At 41.9% G+C, this 14958-nt stretch overlaps 1 long non-coding RNA gene across 1 annotated transcript; it reads left to right on the top strand.

The window, feature by feature from the left end:
- Nucleotides 1-682: 682 nt before the first annotated feature.
- Nucleotides 683-12425, top strand: LOC139443006 (uncharacterized). The gene is made up of 3 exons (XR_011651714.1): nt 683-787; nt 11576-11735; nt 11963-12425. It is a non-coding gene; the product is annotated as an uncharacterized lncRNA (long non-coding RNA).
- Nucleotides 12426-14958: the final 2533 nt, after the last annotated feature.

The following is a 14958-nucleotide window of genomic DNA, read 5'->3' as shown; positions in this document are numbered from 1 at the left end:
GTAGCGGACCACCCGCTACCCCTTTCTTCACAATGGTACGCGCCAGTGGGCGGACCTCATACGTTGTCATACGGGGTTTATTGTCAGGTCACACCTAAACTTATCCTGGCTTAATAGTAAGTTTGTTTATGTTTATTTGTTGTTTAACGCCGCACTCAGCAATATTCCAGCTATATGACGGCGGTCTGTAAATAATCGAGTCTGGACCAGACAATCCAGTGATTGACATCATGAGCATCGATCCGCGCAATTGGGATCAATGAAATGCATCAACCAAGTCAGCAAGCCTGACCACCCGATCCCTTTAGTCGCCTCCTACGACAAGCATAGTCGCATTTTACGGCAAGCGTGGGTTGCTGAAGATCTATTCTACCCCGGAATCTTCACGGGTCTAACAGTAAGTAGTGAGTTGGGATTTAGCAATATGTCAACCATATCACGGAGGACACAAGAAATGGGTTTCACACAATGTACTCAGTAAAACAACCGAATGAGTAAATAATTTAGGTCAACAAAATGACTGAATGACTGCCTAACTACCTAAGGCCAATAACACATGGCGTGTGTTCTAAACTATCGCACTGCTCATGTTCTTGTGGTCGTGACCAAGATAAGCATTTGGCCACATGCCAACAGCTGCAGTGCATGGTGTGACTATGCGTTCAAGGGCGTTCATTTTGCTGAATCTCGTCGTGGGGGCCTCGGGATCTGCCAAGAAGGGAGTGGGGATCCCGTCCCAGGGCTTCCGATGTGAGGACCTGAATGCTTTCCCAAGTGTCCACTGGTGGTAAGAACAAATATACATGAATGTTGCTACTTCCTCTTGAGTTCACATCGACTTTAGACGTTACGTTTAGTAGAACAAGAAGAGTAGCCAACTACAGAGTATTGTGGTGCATGCATACATGTATGGCAGAACAGAAGAACAGCAACAGTTTCGTAAATGGTGTTTGTTTGTTTGTTTGTTTGTTGACATCATTAGCATCGATCCGCGCAATTGGGATCAATGACATGTATCAACCAAGTCAGCGAGTCTGACCACCCGATCCCGTTTGTCGCCTCTTACGACAAGCATAGTCGCTTTCTACAGCAAGCGTGGGTTGCTGAAGACCTATTCTACCCCGGTTCTTCACGAGGTTTTCGATAAATGGAACAGTAACGATACATCCCCCCCCCCCCCCCCCCCCCCCCCCTCCACACACACACACAAACGCGCGCAGCGGCATCTGACGTTCTTTATTCCAAGCATAGCTTTTTGTCCTTTTTGCGCACTGACGTTCTTCTGTACGCAGTGTTCTTTCTTTACATATGATGTCTTTCGTTTGCGTAACCAACTGAGAAGTAAGTAACGAAATAGAATTAGATGTTTTGACCTTCATTAGGCCTCTCCAGTTAACAGTGTACTTATGATAAGCGAAAATGCAACACACATATTCCAAGACAATTTTTAATTACGGATTTCCTCTTCTTTCACTTAATTTTCACACACAAAACTTAGTTTGATCATTAGATCCACATGTGTCCCATGCAATTTTTGTTCGTTGGATTTTGATACAATTCGTGCACAAGTTCACTTCCCGTTTTGTCCACACCAATCCTTCATCAAGTATCTAGGATCTCTTCAAACACTTCGTCTATTCAGCTCAGTCCAGAAGTATTTGTAGCGCTGTTTTCGGATCGACGAATTTTTGCAACTTGGTGGGGCACCATTCCCTAACCACGATTGCCTGTGCTGTCACGCATGGTTGACAAAAGCAGCGTGAACAGACATCTTCGCCTTCATCTAGTTCCACAGTGAAATCTGGCTGTGACACTGATCCACAAACCCAAGAAACGGCACTGAATTGGTCAAAGTTGCTATTGCACTTGAAAGGGCGGGAAGCGAGGAGCCATCTTGTTGATTCGGAACAGCCGGAATGATGTCACCTGGAATGGTTCCCTCCCATAACGTAGACCTCCTAAAAAGCAGTTAAAATTAGCTCACTAATTAATTGGGCCATGCTGGTCACACCTAATTAATGAATGGACTGGTCCACTCCCTGCCATGAGGGATTATCAATATGTTGAGACAATGAGCAGTAGTGGACAACAACAACATTGTCTTAAAAAAACTCCTCCTTTCTTTAATCTGCTCCCTCCCGGTACATCACAAATCTTATTCAAACATTACCTTTAAACAAGTTGTGGGATTTGTGTAAGAATATACCAAATGTTCTCAATCACTAATACTTCCTTCTCTTGTGTATGGTATAACATATAATTATATTTGAACGTGAGCTTCAACCTCACTTGGTCACAAAAAGCACCATGACAAGGTTTGTTCATCTTGCAATCAGGCTGAAACCATTGACCACGTGTTACTAGAATGTCAAGACCATGCCCCAGCCTGGGCTAGGTTAAAACAAGAATTGCAGTTAGATCCGCTATCTGTCATAGATCTCCTAAAGCCAAGAGATGCAATAGCGAAGGCCAAACTAACTCTATTTCAGAGAGATGGACAGCTGCTCGAACGTATATAAACAGAGCAGCTAAAGATAAAAATGAAATCATATCAATATAAGAAAATAGAAATCATATCAATGCAAAAACAGAAATTATGTGAACAACGAACTCACAATAGATATGTGAACCCTTCTCACACACAGGAGTCCCAAAGAGGGACAGGTCAGCCGAAATTGCCTAGGCAGAAGGCGACCTCTTAAACACCTAATGCAACAACAACAACGCTTCAACCTCGTCCAATTAAGCTGTGGACCGACTTACGAAAGTTGAGTATGTCTTGTCCCAGAAAGGTGCCCCACAAGTTCTCAAAAATTCGTTGCAGAAGCAATGCGACTTGATCTACGTCATAAATCAATGTGTAGACTAGTACAACGTGTTTTAAACCTTTTAAAAAATGTCATAAAATAACTTACACAATATTGTAAGACATTTAATAATTTTAAAAATGATATATTTTATTTCGTCCACCCGCTTTCTTGTTGGTTGAGATTGGAAATGAGAACAACTTTATAAATATGGATGGCCTTATGCAAATGATACTTGGCACAAAAGGCATCAACATCAACTCTGGGTCACGGGGTCACGGGGTCACGGGGACTCGCAAAGTTTCAAAGGCAGGTAGATTTTGAAACCAAAGACCTACGTATTAGTTGAAAAGTCTTGGAATTGTTTGATGGATATTTATTACCATTAAAACTTACATCTTTGCTGTCAAACGGTCCACGTGGGTGGTTGTTTACATGGCGTCACCCGCTTACGCATTAACCAATTAAATTTGTTTTATCATGACGTCATATTGACCTGTCAGATCAATCGTATAAGCTCCGCCCACCGAGAGTGCGGTAGTTCCTACCGCAGATTCCGCGCACGCACGTACACACGCACGCAAACACGCACGCATACACACAGTGCGCACAGTGCACACACAATCTCAGATGCCTTCGATTACCTAACCTTTAAGAAGGGGTGCATGCACGATTGAGATAGGATTGTTCATAACACTATTGCGATACTATTGTATCAGCTTGGAACAAGCATATCCGTGGCGTAAGTAACAACGCATGACATCATCGATTATCTAGTCTGTTAAGCTCCATTCTGTTTCGAGGTTCTGTAGAATGACTGGAGCCATGCTGAATAGATCAGGGTGGTAACTCTGACGGTCTGATATGAAGTATTATCACATAATGGGTAGGTTTCTCGGTAGGATAAAGCCAATGGATAAAAACGATATCCTTAGGGGTCATACGCGGTTAAAGCTGCAAATATCAAATGTCAAGTAGGGACTACTTTCAGTGTTTACAGTCCCTATTTTACCTTTGATAGTTTCAGCTCTATCTGCATATGACCCTTAATGGATATCGGTCTTCAGCAATCCATGCTTGACGTAAAAAGCGACTATGCTTTGGCGACCAACGGGATCGGACGGTCAGGCTCGCGGTCTTAGTTGATGCACGTCATTGTATCCGTGATCGATGCTCATGAGATCAATCAATGAAATGTCTGGTACAGACTCGATTATTTACAGACCGCCGTCATACAGCTGGGATATTGCTGAGGGCGGCCACAAACAGACTAACAGGGTTTACAAACAAAAATGGCGTCACCCTTGCCATTCGAGGATCGAGTCAGAATTTACCATCGGGAATCAGGAGAAACCTAAGGGATAATTGCTATCATTATTAAAAGAATAGTCTAATATACTGACAATCAGTGTCTAACTGTGACGTAGCTAAGGCATTTTGCAAGCTTTGGCAACTTTGGAGACATAAATTGCGAAACAATTTAGCGAGGACACTAGCTTAGCGGCTTCAGTTTCCATATCTATGCTTGTAGACCTCTGTGGCTTGGAACCTTTTCTCCAAATTTAAACAGTTGGATTTGGTCGAAATATGTCCGAATTGTTACCTTGTTTCATTTTGTGACTGTGTGTACATCTGCTTGCACTTCGTAACGTTGTGACAGGACAGGCAGACTCCAAACAAACGTGAGGTCTCATAGACTAGGGTTAGAGCAGCTTGCCTTTGATAAAGGGCAGTTACTCCAGCAGACAGACCGAGGGATTGCTGCGGAAGGAAAGCAGAATCAATTTTTGTGGGCGATTGTTGTTTTGCCTATATGTAGTTACGCCACTGTATAAGAAACAGGATTCAGTAGGAACTGTATTGACTGTTGTCACTGTCCGACTGACACATCACTTACAGTCTAACGTAATAATATATAAATGCGCACATTCCAGGAAAACTTGCAATGTTCAGGTAATGTTTGTGAGACATGGGAAGAGATTTTTCGAGCACAGAACTGAAGAATGACATTATATGATAAAGAGGTTATCACGCTTGTGTGTTTGGGAATGAGATTTACCATCCCCAAACATTGTTTGTTGGACTGCTGGTAGCACTGACTAGCGATTTATACGCGATGATTAGATGGTGATAATATCAGGTATCAGAATTCAATAAAAATATTATTCGATCTCATTTTTCGACCAGTCAGACTGTAGAGCTCACTTATTTTTGATTTACAATGCTGTATAACAAGAACTGTAGCTTGGCTCACTCTCTACATGACACAGCTCACATTGATCCGGGAACAAGACCGGAAGCGACAGGTTGGACCGTCGGTACCATTTCAAAAGGAGAGTTGTTGCCTTATGGAACTAAAAAGATCGCCCATTCATGGATGGTTAGATCAGTCGTCTAGCGCTTACTATTAAGCTTTTACTATTTTTATATTAAGTAAACATGGAAACAGAAGTTGTGCCGTTTACAAGTGTGTGAGTGAGTGAGTATGGTTTTACGCCGCTTTTAGCAATATTCCAGCAATATCACGGCCGAAGACACCGGAAAAGGGCTTCATTCTTTGTACCCATGTGGGGAATCGAACCTGGGCCTTCGGCGTGACGAGCGAACGCTTTAATCACTAGGCTACCCGATCGCCCCACACGCTTATGATATAGTAGGAATCGTACAATGGACACTGCTTTAAGCAGAGATATTATGATTATTAAAAACGGTTTAAGGGCTTTTATTTATATCTATATTCTCCAAAACAAAGTAGGTGATATTCCCAAATAAGAGATGATTACAGAAATACAAAGAGGCATCACGTGATAGTAACGGATGGACATGAACTAGGAAGGACTATAGGTAACATGGCAATCAGAAGATCATGTTGGCAGTGTATCGTAAGGGTGCAAACAACCAAGAAAGACGATTGGTCACACGTTCGTTTATACGGCGTAGTCAATCTCCTTTAGGCAATTTGAGAGAGTCTTATCTTGTGTTCTTCTAGCGCATGGTCCTCTAATAGTCTATGGGGAAAGGTCAGTACTCATGCTGGTCATTGCACTCTGGTGATGTTTTGCTGCGGAAGGTAGTCTGTTACGAAACGTGTATGGTAAGCACAAGTGTTATCGTCTTGGAAGACCAAACGTGGACCAGCAAGGCGCGCAAATAGCACAACTGTTGGCGGCAGTATGTTGTCTTGGTAGTACTGTCCAGTGACCTCGTCTATGGATAATATGTGGCGTTCTGGCAGTCATAGTCATCCCGACCCATATCATACAGACCCGCCCCGAAACCTGGCATGTTGCATTACACCGATGTTCGCATGACGGTCGTGAGGACGCCTCCAGACACTTCCACGCCTATCCAGAAAGTTAAGATTGAATCTGGTCTTGAAAACATTACACGAGGCCATCGGCGATTCCCCAGGTTATAGACCGCCTCTGTGATCTAGTGGTAGAGCGTCCGCCCGGAGAGCGAAAGGTCCGGGGTTCGATTCCCGGCCGCGTCATGCCAAAAGACGTTAAACGAGGGAACTTATTGTTACCCTGTCTCGCGCTCGGCATTAAGGGGGTAAAACAAGAACTGGTCGGCTCGGAGTCAGTATACTGTGTCTGAGTGGGGTATTCGTGTTAAACTGCGGCATGGTATCTCAGTGGGCTAGCACTATAAATTGGCATCAGTCCGGACTAGTACAAGCAGCCACACACACACACACGTGCATGCACGTCGCTATATAAGTACAATCATCTTGGACGCGACGTTAAACCCAATTTCATCTCACCTCACCCCAGGTTATACGTACGCTTTAAACAGCTTTGGCGTCTGGCGAATGTGTCGGCTTGCTGTCCGTGGTACAACACGCGGTCGATTCCGGGGTAGAATAGGTCTTCAGCAACCCATGCTTGCCGTAAAAGGTGACCATGCTTGTCGTCAAAGGCGACTAACGGGATCGGGTGGTCAGGCTCGCTGACTTGGTTGATGCATGTCATCGATCCCAATTGCGTGGATCGATACTCATGATATCAATCACTGGATTGTCTGGTCATATAGCTGGAACATTGCTGAGTGCGGCGTTAAACAACAAACCAATCAACCAACTACAACACGCGGTCGCCGAGCACGTATCGTAGCTGCTAATTTGAACTCCGATGGCCTGGCGCAGGTGAACAGCGATTTGATTTGCTGTTTGGACACGATTTCTTAAAGCCCTTTTTTACGTATACAAACTAAATTTAAATGTTAATCTGTGATAAGGTTGACAGGTTGCTGAAACCCCTAAAGCTTTCGGTATTGGACGCGTAACTTTCTACCTCTGGAAGTCAGTTTTCAATGCTTTCTTATGACGACTGATCATAACATGTATTTTTCATAATCCACTGCCTTTTTTGGAGAGTATATTTACTAATTTGACCGCTGTGCTTAATGTGTTTTGATATTCAGTTTCACATTAGTGTCAATGATTCTCTGTCCACCGTTAACAGTTTGCATGCATTAGGTACTATATTTTCCATGCTTACAGGCTGCCTTTTAACCAAATACACAACCAGCCAACATATTTCTGCAGGCATCAAAATGACTACTTATTCTCTGTTGGTGAAGATGGGCAAAATTTGCTAACGTGTTGTCATCAAGCTTCCAACAGAAAGGGTTATCCCCATCAGTCATCCATGCGGACATGGTGTCAACTTTAGGGGATGATGTTCCTTCCTTTGCCACTGTTACAGGGTGGGTTGTGGAGGGGGAGAGAGAGGGGAACATCTCTGAACACAAAGTCCTTCAACTGCTAGCACTTTGGACATTGTCGATACACTACATGATGTGGTTATGGATGATCGACAACTCTCCACGTCAAACAGCCGATACAGTAATCATCTCTCATGAGGGGGTTGAAAACATTCTCAGGAATGAACTGGACCTGATGAAGGCTTCAGCACGTCCAACGCGTCTGACTCGCTCCAGCTTTATCACCACTCGTGAGAATGTAGGACGTTTTCAAGCAGAATCAGCTGATTTTGTTGAGCTATATATGTAACCATGGATGAGGTTTGGGTTCACCAATATCAATCAAAGACGAACCAACAGTCAAAGCAGTTGAAACATCACATCCTCTGAAGACGAAGGCAGAGTCTGTTCCATCAGGTGACAAGGGGGTGGATTCAGTTTTCTAGGCTTCCAAAGGAATCCTACTGGTGGACTACCCCCTTCCATCAGGTCAATGCACCTATGCACAAGTCTGTTGTCGCCATGGCTGCAATGCATGCCTCTGGCTTTGAACTCAACATCCTCAACAGATCAGATTTGGCTCCGTCAGATTACCACTTCTTCTCAAACTTGAAGAAAGAAGTTATGCAGATTGTGCAAATGTTGTCATATTTAGACTAAGAACTTTTCAACTACCTCTCGTAACTAGGGACCTATTTAACCCAGAATAACCATGGCGGTGCTGCTGCGAAAGAAGATGACATTATAATGTTATCATATCATTTCGATTATACATGACAAACCCTGAGGTGCCAACTTCTGACATCAACTACACTCAGTCGCCGTTCTACTATGTAACAAAGTAGAGCAATATTACACTGGATAGCCGAGGACCGTGTAGCAGTGTTTGTACATTCAACACACATAAACTGTTGCTATATTGCAATTTGATATAAAAAAATGTTCACAAAATTAATATTTGGATCAAACTTAAGAATATTCGTACTGCTATAATCCTTCAAAATTAAACCTGGAGTACGAGAGGGCGAAATTAAAAATAATGGGATCTGTGAAGACATTTGTCAAAAACAAATAATGATGGTCTTCATTGCAGCCACATTTAAATACTTGCAAAGTATGCATGACAACTTGAAAGAAATGTTCGTTGTAATTGACATGTAGTTTGGCAACGGTGGCAAGTCTGTTGTTAGTTGACTATACAACAACATATTTTTCGTACTTTTTATTGGACGGTTTAGTTGAATGTCATGGAATTCGGTTCGTCAGGTTGAAGACACTCCAGGCATCATAACACCGGAATCGTGGTTATGGCAGATCTGAATCTTCCACAGTACGGCGTTTATGCCGATTCACAGCACGCGTGTATGTTCTTTTTTATCTGACATGTGTCAGATAGCCTTCGAGTCGAACACTTTACTCGCAGACTATGAAACACAGGAACCGGCTTGACGTTTTGTAAATGAAGATAAGAGATATTGGATTGTTTATTTATATATCCCAGGGCTGTTAAAGTAGCTTCGTATGTCATAAAATTTTATCTGGTAATCTAGTGGCTACCAATGACAATAGAACGTGCTTCTTGTCAGATTCGTTTCTGATTTCTTTGAGAAATGTAAATGCATATCTGTGACTTTGGCAGCTGTCACGGAATTGTCCAAATTGGGTCGGAGCTATGCTATCAAGATTTATTATTACTAGCTCATCTGACTGAACGTCTAGTGAGCTTGTGTCGTAGCTGGTTTGGCAGGCGCCCGGGGTCCGACTCAGAAACCACTGGACCAGTGAAACTGAATATTACATGCTTCCCTCCACTAGCTACGGACGGCATCCATATTGAAAAACTATTTTCGGCAATTACGCAGCCATTCTATTTTCAAAATATAATGCAAGTTGGTATATATGTAGATAGTTGTAAGGGTTAACACGTATGTTTCGTTATTCACGATATTTTAAATTTCGACCTTTGTACTTTAACCATGCTCTTTAATACCCTCAAAATACATTTCCTCACAGTGTAAACAAAATGACCATGGAAATCAGAATACCGATGTAAGTCAAATTTGACAGGCTTGTTGCCACCAGTGACAAATCTCAATTTGTTCCAGAGGTTTAAATCCGATTTTGCAATATGGCCGCCTTGTCGGTCATATTGTATAAACTGTATATGACCATTACTCGGCCAGAATGTAATGCAGTTTCGTCACTTATATTTAGATTATTTGCCATATTTTTAATAATGCACTTAAACTTTCGTCTGTGGACGTTCAGTTCAACTTTCGCATGTATGTTATTCCTTATGATGACATCATGCTATTCATGAGCATTAGATTGGTGGTCCTGTGCACAGAGCACAGGTCACAAATCAGGTGAAGTTAAGCAACGTCGGTCTCGGAGAGTAGTTGGATGGGTGAACGTGTTCAGCAGCGTGACTCTTGAGAGTTTCAAGGGCCTCGTTCCTGCCCCACACTGAAGCACATGTGGTGTCGCCTAAGACAAGTGTTCGAAATGTGACTCTGAGGGCAGTAGAAACGGGTACCTAGTAGGATGAGATTGAAATGTGACGATCAACCTTCTAGCGCCTGGCAGATTGGGTTGTATACTCCCCAGGGAGTTGAGAATGAAAAATGAGTGCAAACTGATCCTGTATTTATGCAGACATATCCATACCTTTGTTAAGTGTCTGTCGTATTTGACATTATATACCGTTGACCAGGTGAGCTACAGTGCCATGGTACTATTTTTAGTATTTTTGCAGGAAACATTGAGTGCCATTCCTATTGGTCCTCACTAACCATAGTAACCGACGATTGTCGACTACAATAGATCGCATTTTCAGATTAGGTAACCTTCATGTTATCGCACCAAGGGCAGTATATATCAACGGCTGGTTTTCCTGGTCTTAACGTGCGGCGGTGATATCGCTGGAATATTGCAGTTAGAAGTTAGAAGTTTTCATATTAAGAAACAGGATAGTTACCATTAACTATTGTATCCATGTCATAATTCCTTTAACATATGAAATCGGGTCACGGGTGGCCCAGTCGCCCGAGAAGCCGCGATTCGATGTGCCGAGTTGTGTCCCTTTGGCAAGCCAGAGACCTATGATCCTGGGTTCAAATCTGTATGACAGGAGAAACTTCACAACTTTTGAGGTACAATCGAGCGTATTCTTTCTACTCAAGATTTCAAAGATCATAATATCACTCTTTCTCAGAAGTTGTTTTATCAAGGTTACAGCATTCAAAGCATCAGTAAAGCTTTCGCAAAGTTTTATGGAAGACATGTGGTCCAAATTTGACGCATCAGTAAAAAAAAAAGTGTCCAATGCAGTTCCTTTTTTGGCCTTGTACCATATGTTCCAGGAGTGTTTTACAGGCGACAATTGACTTGCCTTTGCATGTGTTTGTGACGGATTTACCCATAAAGTATCTGCCGAGATAATTGCAGTTGAGTGTACGTGGATGCTATATTCGTGCATTCTCTGATCACTTCACTTTAGTTATATAACAAAAACTACACCTGTCATCAAGATTACGTATTGGTGTCTCCAAACTGCAAAATATCTAATAACGAGGGCTCTACACTGATTGATTTGGTGACTCTTCCATAGACCAAGACCGACTTCGTGGTCTAGTGGGAGAATGTCTGCCCGGAGAGCGGAAGGTCCAATCGAAATTATCCATAGAGCCAAGTTACATCCACAAGGTAGGATCAACTTAAAGCTTGAGTCATGAATGTCTTAAAACAGAAGCATGAGGGTAGAACACACACACCCTCACACACACACACACACACACACACACACACACACACACACACACACACACACACACACACACACACACACACACACAAACACACATCCTACCTTCATTGGTCGTAAAAGGTTGTATTACGAAGTTTCAGTCACGCCCCACGTACGACACTGCAGGGTCCCCAACACCCTCTAAATTATCTCCCGTTCCCCCTAGAAGAGGGCAGCTTCAAGCATGGTATGGAGAGCTGTGATTTGTGATCAAACGTTTGGCCAAAGATATATCACGTCCATCCCTATATTACAGGTACGACAGGTATGATACAGCCCTCATATCAACACAACTGCTACCAGTACGAGTCAGGACGGGTTCCAATGATCTGAGGATGGAAACAAAATGTCGACTTCCCATTTCATATACCAAACAATGCTCAGTATATCCTGGGATTCAACGAGCCGAACTTCAGGTAGTTCTGAGAACGAAACCTTCATCGCTTAAATGTACCAGTCGCGTTTATTCTCAATCCAAGCCAGTCAACTGGCCCAACGAGTGAGCTGGTCGTTAGAGGCGAGTAATGTGATCGGGTGTCAGGATCGCTGACTTGGTTGATTCCTTAATACCTTAAGGTTGTTTTGTACAACGTCACCAAGGACTATGCCCAACCTTCCCCTGTACGTTTTGCCTGTGTTTCAGCATCCAGGCCAACTTGGCCCCGCAACTGGCAGCAGAACACTGGCGGCTCATTGAGAGGGCGGGGCAGGGGAAACTACTGGTCAGCCCCGCTGCCGTCCCGTGCTCGGGTAACCCCATCTGAAACTATTACGGTGTCCAATGGTTTAAAGAGTTCTTCCGCAATTGTGCCGGATGTAAGATTGACTACATAGCAACGCATGCGTATTGGTGTAACGCAGACACCACGATGAAATACATGCATGTGCTGTATAACAAGTTCCACAAGAAGATTTGGTTAACCGAATTTGCCTGTCCATCCCACAACTCTGTCCCGGATCAGCTCAATTACTTGAAAGGCATCTTGCCTCGTTTGGAGGCAGCATCATATGCGGCGAGCTTCATAAACCGTTTTTTTCACCTTGTTGGTTATATACAGTGGAATCTCATTAACTCGTGAAGACCATCGAGACTGTATCGAGTTATCCGTGATCTAGATCCAATTACAATAAACTACGGTTATGACGAACGCAAAGGGACCACTCATTTTAATTCGTTATAAGCATATGCACGACATATATACATCAAATGTAAAGGACCAGGAAATTGTTCGTTATATCCGTCAGTTCGTTGTAAGCGAGTTCGTTATAAACGTAGTTTACTGTATCAATAAATGGCTGGTGCTGCACTCTTTCACATATGCCGTTAAAGTATAATGATATACACAAATTCAATTTTGAACATAACGGACTAATAATGGGTGTTTCCTTGATCAGATCGACAACCCACTCAAAACACTGGGACTCAACCCATGTCAGATCCGAACCAAACCTTATTGCGTTTCAGGCCGAGTATAACGGTATATGATGTTCATCAGAACCGGACCTTATTGCGTTTCAGGCCGACTATAACGGTATATGGCGTGCATCATGATTGAATAAGTTAAAAGAACATGTAACACATGTATCCATCTATTTCTGGGTACCCTTTTATGATGAATCCGTGTCAGACACCTATGACTGAAAAACTGATGATCTAATCTTTGCATTACCTTATTCATTCATGTCACAAAACATGTAACCAGTGGTATACAAATAGTTTCTACACATCAATTTATCCATTTATGGTTATACATATTAACATGATCATGGTTTAGTGATCTATACATAATATTAGACACTTTCGCACCTTTGCCAGTTACTAGAAGCCAAACATTGTGCAATAGTTGCAATCAAAGCTATGTCGAGAATGAATATCATATTTTATTAATTTGTAACGCTTATGATGAACTTCGTCTTCAGTATTTACCACAGAAGTATTTTGTACATCCTGCTCTTGCTAAATTCAATATGTTTATGGCGGTAAACAATGAAACTGTTATTAGAAATGTTGCAACTTTTTTATACCATGCTATGAATGTTAGACTCCAAACACTAAGCCTATAAATGTTAACGATGGACCAAATATTGTACCACTGGCCGCTGGCCTACACATGTACATGAATAAAGAAATAGAAGCCAAAATCCAAACAGGGTGTTTAAATAGCAACACGAAAGGTGTTTTTTCCTGGTTCTCCATATTACATAAATGTTGGTGTACTGACCTTTCCGCATAGAAAAGTTGTACGCTTTCAATTCTTATAATTTCCTTAAGGTTACATACAACAGTTAGAATGGGTACAACTATAGCATAAGATAATTGTAGGGTATTGATAAATAACAGTCTGCTTTCTTGCAATACATTCTTATTCGCTTGATCTGCACTGCGTTTCGTTGCATATTTAACTTTGATTAATCTATGAAATATTATACCGTGGTACTTATAAACATCAACAAAATCTAATTAACACTCATGGGTTTTAAGTTTACATTTCATATATTTTTCACTTCCACCAAATATCAATACTTTTATCTTTGATATACAGTCCAACCTCGTTGTGTCGAACTTGGATGTGTCGAATTCACGGTTGTCTCGAAGTTATTGGGAGTCCCAAGTATCCAACCTAAGCCTAAAATGTTCCTGATGTCTCGAACCTCGGTTAACTCGAACTTTTTTCCAGGTCCCAACGAGTTCTTCACAACGAGGTTCGACTGCATTAACTCTTAATTTCCATATCCTACGGAAAGAGGCAACATTGTCAAGAGTGACTTGTAAATCGTTCTTATTTTACTAAAAAGTATTGTATCATCAACAAATAACATGAAAATCTTTTGAATAGCTATATCTATATTTCCATCAGGCAACACAGAGGATATAGATTCCTTAGCAACTGTGTCTTTCAAGGCACATTTCTAGGTCATTAATAAATAAGCTAAAGAGTAACGGGGAAAGTGCTTCATCCTACTCATATTTTACATTGAAAATATGTTGACAGGAAACCATTATGTCTCACAGTTGATTGTATGCCTTTTTAAAGATTGAATATAGTCCTGAAGAAATTTCATTTTACTCCAGCATTCAATATTTTTGTTCACAGACCAACCCATTTTGATTTTTCAAAATCTATAAATGCACAAAATACTTTTTGTTTTACACTTAAGAATTTTCATGAGACTATGTATTGTAAAATAAAAAAAATCCTCAAAAAGTTTATGTATTTATTAATTGGACAAGTGATTCCTTGTCAGGCACATTGCCACTTTCTAAGAGAACATTGAACAGTGTTATCAAAGAAGTTTGTTTGTTGTTTAACGCCGCAATTTTACAGCTATATGACGGCGGTCTGTAAATAATCGAGTCTGGACCAGACAAACCAGTGATTGATGTCATGAGCATCGGTCCAAGCAACTGAGAAACATGACATGCATCAACAAAGTCTGCGAGCCTGGCCATCCGATCCCGTTAGTCGCCTCTTACGACAAGCATGAGTTGCTGAAGACCTATTCTAGTATATCTTCCCCGGATCTTCATGGGTAGGTATCAAAGAAGCTGACCATCCACAACCTTGGCATTAAATTACATATGGACCTTTCAAAGGATTTTGAATGATCTGGGGGCACGGGTGGCCCAGACGTCTAAGG

This window comes from Haliotis cracherodii, unplaced genomic scaffold, assembly GCF_022045235.1.
Source record: "Haliotis cracherodii isolate W230 unplaced genomic scaffold, xgHalCrac1.p SCAF_5, whole genome shotgun sequence".
Classification (NCBI taxonomy): Eukaryota; Metazoa; Mollusca; class Gastropoda; order Lepetellida; family Haliotidae; genus Haliotis; species Haliotis cracherodii.
The sequence above is the reverse complement of the archived record's forward strand: the minus strand, read 5'-3'. Positions and strand labels throughout refer to the sequence as shown.